General features: G+C 41.6%; 15 non-coding genes across 15 annotated transcripts in view; all 15 read right to left on the bottom strand.

Moving 5' to 3' along the window:
• LOC131686362 (5S ribosomal RNA) overlaps positions 1-103 on the bottom strand; it is a 121-nt gene extending 18 nt beyond the window's left edge. The window contains exon 1 of the ribosomal RNA XR_009305041.1: positions 1-103. This exon is cut by the window's left edge and continues 18 nt beyond it. This is a non-coding gene — a ribosomal RNA (5S ribosomal RNA).
• Positions 104-335: 232 nt separating this feature from the next.
• Positions 336-454, bottom strand: LOC131686358 (5S ribosomal RNA). Its single transcript, XR_009305037.1, has one exon. It is a non-coding gene; the product is annotated as a 5S ribosomal RNA (ribosomal RNA).
• A 216-nt stretch (positions 455-670) lies between these two features.
• Positions 671-789, bottom strand: LOC131686283 (5S ribosomal RNA). The gene has a single exon (XR_009304965.1). It is a non-coding gene; the product is annotated as a 5S ribosomal RNA (ribosomal RNA).
• A 229-nt stretch (positions 790-1,018) lies between these two features.
• LOC131686282 (5S ribosomal RNA) lies at positions 1,019-1,137 on the bottom strand. Its single transcript, XR_009304964.1, has one exon. It is a non-coding gene; the product is annotated as a 5S ribosomal RNA (ribosomal RNA).
• Positions 1,138-1,349: 212 nt separating this feature from the next.
• On the bottom strand, positions 1,350-1,470 carry LOC131686361 (5S ribosomal RNA). Its single transcript, XR_009305040.1, has one exon. It is a non-coding gene; the product is annotated as a 5S ribosomal RNA (ribosomal RNA).
• Positions 1,471-1,711: 241 nt separating this feature from the next.
• On the bottom strand, positions 1,712-1,830 carry LOC131686281 (5S ribosomal RNA). The gene has a single exon (XR_009304963.1). It is a non-coding gene; the product is annotated as a 5S ribosomal RNA (ribosomal RNA).
• Positions 1,831-2,056: 226 nt separating this feature from the next.
• On the bottom strand, positions 2,057-2,175 carry LOC131686280 (5S ribosomal RNA). Its single transcript, XR_009304962.1, has one exon. It is a non-coding gene; the product is annotated as a 5S ribosomal RNA (ribosomal RNA).
• A 232-nt stretch (positions 2,176-2,407) lies between these two features.
• LOC131686279 (5S ribosomal RNA) lies at positions 2,408-2,526 on the bottom strand. The gene has a single exon (XR_009304961.1). It is a non-coding gene; the product is annotated as a 5S ribosomal RNA (ribosomal RNA).
• A 213-nt stretch (positions 2,527-2,739) lies between these two features.
• LOC131686278 (5S ribosomal RNA) lies at positions 2,740-2,858 on the bottom strand. The gene has a single exon (XR_009304960.1). It is a non-coding gene; the product is annotated as a 5S ribosomal RNA (ribosomal RNA).
• Positions 2,859-3,072: 214 nt separating this feature from the next.
• On the bottom strand, positions 3,073-3,191 carry LOC131686352 (5S ribosomal RNA). Its single transcript, XR_009305032.1, has one exon. It is a non-coding gene; the product is annotated as a 5S ribosomal RNA (ribosomal RNA).
• A 230-nt stretch (positions 3,192-3,421) lies between these two features.
• Positions 3,422-3,544, bottom strand: LOC131686394 (5S ribosomal RNA). Its single transcript, XR_009305072.1, has one exon. It is a non-coding gene; the product is annotated as a 5S ribosomal RNA (ribosomal RNA).
• A 230-nt stretch (positions 3,545-3,774) lies between these two features.
• LOC131686277 (5S ribosomal RNA) lies at positions 3,775-3,893 on the bottom strand. Its single transcript, XR_009304959.1, has one exon. It is a non-coding gene; the product is annotated as a 5S ribosomal RNA (ribosomal RNA).
• Positions 3,894-4,106: 213 nt separating this feature from the next.
• Positions 4,107-4,225, bottom strand: LOC131686275 (5S ribosomal RNA). Its single transcript, XR_009304957.1, has one exon. It is a non-coding gene; the product is annotated as a 5S ribosomal RNA (ribosomal RNA).
• A 220-nt stretch (positions 4,226-4,445) lies between these two features.
• On the bottom strand, positions 4,446-4,564 carry LOC131686354 (5S ribosomal RNA). Its single transcript, XR_009305034.1, has one exon. It is a non-coding gene; the product is annotated as a 5S ribosomal RNA (ribosomal RNA).
• Positions 4,565-4,792: 228 nt separating this feature from the next.
• Positions 4,793-4,911, bottom strand: LOC131686274 (5S ribosomal RNA). Its single transcript, XR_009304956.1, has one exon. It is a non-coding gene; the product is annotated as a 5S ribosomal RNA (ribosomal RNA).
• Positions 4,912-5,000: the final 89 nt, after the last annotated feature.

Below are 5,000 nucleotides of genomic sequence, written 5' to 3'. Positions count from 1 at the left end.
TTCCCAAGCGGTCACCCATCCAAGTACTAAAATCGCGCCCGATGTTGCTTAACTTCGGTGATCGGACGAGAACCGGTGTTTTCAACATGGTATGGTCGTTGACGATTTCAACTCGCTTCGATGGGGGTTTTATGCTATTCATGGTTGGGGGTGGTTATTAGTACCAGACACCTTTTGCTTGCGATGTTGTTTCAGAGTAGAATGGGTACAATCGATTATTGACCGGTATTAAATTGATATCGATGATAATTCAAAAAATCAAAATGGTTTAAAATAGAGAGAGAGAGAGAGAGAGAGAGAGAGAATGTAAATAGAAAAGCTAAAAATAGCAAAAAAGCCAACGACACGCGACGTTCCCAAGCGGTCACTCATCCAAGTACTAATCGCGCCCGATGTTGCTTAACTTCGGTGATCGGACGAGAACCGGTGTTTTCAACATGGTATGGTCGTTGACGATTTCAGTTCGCTTCGATGGGGGTTTTATGCTATTCATGGTTGGGGGTGGTTATTAGTACCAGACACCTTTTGCTTGCGATGTTGTTTCAGAGTAGAATGGGTACAATCGATTATTGACCGGTATTAAATTGATATCGATGATAATTCAAAAAATCAAAATGGTTTAAAATAGAGAGAGAGAGAATGTAAATAGAAAAGCTAAAAATAGCAAAAAAGCCAACGACACGCGACGTTCCCAAGCGGTCACCCATCCAAGTACTAATCGCGCCCGATGTTGCTTAACTTCGGTGATCGGACGAGAACCGGTGTTTTCAACATGGTATGGTCGTTGACGATTTCAACTCGCTTCGATGGGGGTTTTATGCTATTCATGGTTGGGGTGGTTATTAGTACCAGACACCTTTTGCTTGCGATGTTGTTTCAGAGTAGAATGGGAACAATCGATTATTGACCGGTATTAAATTGATATCGATGATAATTCAAAAAATCAAAATGGTTTAAAATAGAGAGAGAGAGAGAGAGAGAGAGAGAATGTAAATAGAAAAGCTAAAAATAGCAAAAAAGCCAACGACACGCGACGTTCCCAAGCGGTCACCCATCCAAGTACTAATCGCGCCCGATGTTGCTTAACTTCGGTGATCGGACGAGAACCGGTGTTTTCAACATGGTATGGTCGTTGACGATTTCAGTTCGCTTCGATGGGGGTTTTATGCTATTCATGGTTGGGGGTGGTTATTAGTACCAGACACCTTTTGCTTGCGATGTTGTTTCAGAGTAGAATGGGTACAATCGATTATTGACCGGTATTAAATTGATATCGATGATAATTCAAAAAATCAAAATGGTTTAAAATAGAGAGAGAATGTAAATAGAAAAGCTAAAAATAGCAAAAAAGCCAACGACACGCGACGTTCCCAAGCGGTCACCCATCCAAGTACTAAAATCGCGCCCGATGTTGCTTAACTTCGGTGATCGGACGAGAACCGGTGTTTTCAACATGGTATGGTCGTTGACGATTTCAACTCGCTTCGATGGGGGTTTTATGCTATTCATGGTTGGGGTGGTTATTAGTACCAGACACCTTTTGCTTGCGATGTTGTTTCAAAGTAGAATGGGAACAATCGATTATTGACCGGTATTAAATTGATATCGATGATAATTCAAAAAATCAAAATGGTTTAAAATAGAGAGAGAGAGAGAGAGAGAGAGAGAGAGAGAGAGAGAATGTAAATAGAAAAGCTAAAAATAGCAAAAAAGCCAACGACACGCGACGTTCCCAAGCGGTCACCCATCCAAGTACTAATCGCGCCCGATGTTGCTTAACTTCGGTGATCGGACGAGAACCGGTGTTTTCAACATGGTATGGTCGTTGACGATTTCAGTTCGCTTCGATGGGGGTTTTATGCTATTCATGGTTGGGGGTGGTTATTAGTACCAGACACCTTTTGCTTGCGATGTTGTTTCAGAGTAGAATGGGTACAATCGATTATTGACCGGTATTAAATTGATATCGATGATAATTCAAAAAATCAAAATGGTTTAAAATAGAGAGAGAGAGAGAGAGAGAGAATGTAAATAGAAAAGCTAAAAATAGCAAAAAAGCCAACGACACGCGACGTTCCCAAGCGGTCACCCATCCAAGTACTAATCGCGCCCGATGTTGCTTAACTTCGGTGATCGGACGAGAACCGGTGTTTTCAACATGGTATGGTCGTTGACGATTTCAGTTCGCTTCGATGGGGGTTTTATGCTATTCATGGTTGGGGGTGGTTATTAGTACCAGACACCTTTTGCTTGCGATGTTGTTTCAGAGTAGAATGGGTACAATCGATTATTGACCGGTATTAAATTGATATCGATGATAATTCAAAAAATCAAAATGGTTTAAAATAGAGAGAGAGAGAGAGAGAGAGAGAGAGAATGTAAATAGAAAAGCTAAAAATAGCAAAAAAGCCAACGACACGCGACGTTCCCAAGCGGTCACCCATCCAAGTACTAATCGCGCCCGATGTTGCTTAACTTCGGTGATCGGACGAGAACCGGTGTTTTCAACATGGTATGGTCGTTGACGATTTCAACTCGCTTCGATGGGGGTTTTATGCTATTCATGGTTGGGGTGGTTATTAGTACCAGACACCTTTTGCTTGCGATGTTGTTTCAGAGTAGAATGGGAACAATCGATTATTGACCGGTATTAAATTGATATCGATGATAATTCAAAAAATCAAAATGGTTTAAAATAGAGAGAGAGAATGTAAATAGAAAAGCTAAAAATAGCAAAAAAGCCAACGACACGCGACGTTCCCAAGCGGTCACCCATCCAAGTACTAATCGCGCCCGATGTTGCTTAACTTCGGTGATCGGACGAGAACCGGTGTTTTCAACATGGTATGGTCGTTGACGATTTCAGTTCGCTTCGATGGGGGTTTTATGCTATTCATGGTTGGGGGTGGTTATTAGTACCAGACACCTTTTGCTTGCGATGTTGTTTCAGAGTAGAATGGGTACAATCGATTATTGACCGGTATTAAATTGATATCGATGATAATTCAAAAAATCAAAATGGTTTAAAATAGAGAGAGAGAATGTAAATAGAAAAGCTAAAAATAGCAAAAAAGCCAACGACACGCGACGTTCCCAAGCGGTCACCCATCCAAGTACTAATCGCGCCCGATGTTGCTTAACTTCGGTGATCGGACGAGAACCGGTGTTTTCAACATGGAATGGTCGTTGACGATTTCAGTTCGCTTCGATGGGGGTTTTATGCTATTCATGGTTGGGGGTGGTTATTAGTACCAGACACCTTTTGCTTGCGATGTTGTTTCAGAGTAGAATGGGTACAATCGATTATTGACCGGTATTAAATTGATATCGATGATAATTCAAAAAATCAAAATGGTTTAAAATAGAGAGAGAGAGAGAGAGAGAGAGAGAATGTAAATAGAAAAGCTAAAAATAGCAAAAAAGCCAACGACACGCGACGTTCCCAAGCGGTCACCCACCCATCCAAGTACTAATCGCGCCCGATGTTGCTTAACTTCGGTGATCGGACGAGAACCGGTGTTTTCAACATGGTATGGTCGTTGACGATTTCAGTTCGCTTCGATGGGGGTTTTATGCTATTCATGGTTGGGGGTGGTTATTAGTACCAGACACCTTTTGCTTGCGATGTTGTTTCAGAGTAGAATGGGTACAATCGATTATTGACCGGTATTAAATTGATATCGATGATAATTCAAAAAATCAAAATGGTTTAAAATAGAGAGAGAGAGAGAGAGAGAGAGAGAATGTAAATAGAAAAGCTAAAAATAGCAAAAAAGCCAACGACACGCGACGTTCCCAAGCGGTCACCCATCCAAGTACTAATCGCGCCCGATGTTGCTTAACTTCGGTGATCGGACGAGAACCGGTGTTTTCAACATGGTATGGTCGTTGACGATTTCAGTTCGCTTCGATGGGGGTTTTATGCTATTCATGGTTGGGGTGGTTATTAGTACCAGACACCTTTTGCTTGCGATGTTGTTTCAGAGTAGAATGGGAACAATCGATTATTGACCGGTATTAAATTGATATCGATGATAATTCAAAAAATCAAAATGGTTTAAAATAGAGAGAGAGAATGTAAATAGAAAAGCTAAAAATAGCAAAAAAGCCAACGACACGCGACGTTCCCAAGCGGTCACCCATCCAAGTACTAATCGCGCCCGATGTTGCTTAACTTCGGTGATCGGACGAGAACCGGTGTTTTCAACATGGTATGGTCGTTGACGATTTCAGTTCGCTTCGATGGGGGTTTTATGCTATTCATGGTTGGGGGTGGTTATTAGTACCAGACACCTTTTGCTTGCGATGTTGTTTCAGAGTAGAATGGGAACAATCGATTATTGACCGGTATTAAATTGATATCGATGATAATTCAAAAAATCAAAATGGTTAAAAAAAGAGAGAGAGAGAGAGAATGTAAATAGAAAAGCTAAAAATAGCAAAAAAGCCAACGACTCGCGACGTTCCCAAGCGGTCACCCATCCAAGTACTAATCGCGCCCGATGTTGCTTAACTTCGGTGATCGGACGAGAACCGGTGTTTTCAACATGGTATGGTCGTTGACGATTTCAGTTCGCTTCGATGGGGGTTTTATGCTATTCATGGTTGGGGGTGGTTATTAGTACCAGACACCTTTTGCTTGCGATGTTGTTTCAGAGTAGAATGGGTACAATCGATTATTGACCGGTATTAAATTGATATCGATGATAATTCAAAAAATCAAAATGGTTTAAAATAGAGAGAGAGAGAGAGAGAGAGAGAATGTAAATAGAAAAGCTAAAAATAGCAAAAAAGCCAACGACACGCGACGTTCCCAAGCGGTCACCCATCCAAGTACTAATCGCGCCCGATGTTGCTTAACTTCGGTGATCGGACGAGAACCGGTGTTTTCAACATGGTATGGTCGTTGACGATTTCAGTTCGCTTCGATGGGGGTTTTATGCTATTCATGGTTGGGGGTGGTTATTAGTACCAGACACCTTTTGCTTGCGATGTTGTTT

This window comes from Topomyia yanbarensis, chromosome 2 (genome assembly GCF_030247195.1).
Source record: "Topomyia yanbarensis strain Yona2022 chromosome 2, ASM3024719v1, whole genome shotgun sequence".
Classification (NCBI taxonomy): Eukaryota; Metazoa; Arthropoda; class Insecta; order Diptera; family Culicidae; genus Topomyia; species Topomyia yanbarensis.
The sequence above is the reverse complement of the archived record's forward strand: the minus strand, read 5'-3'. Positions and strand labels throughout refer to the sequence as shown.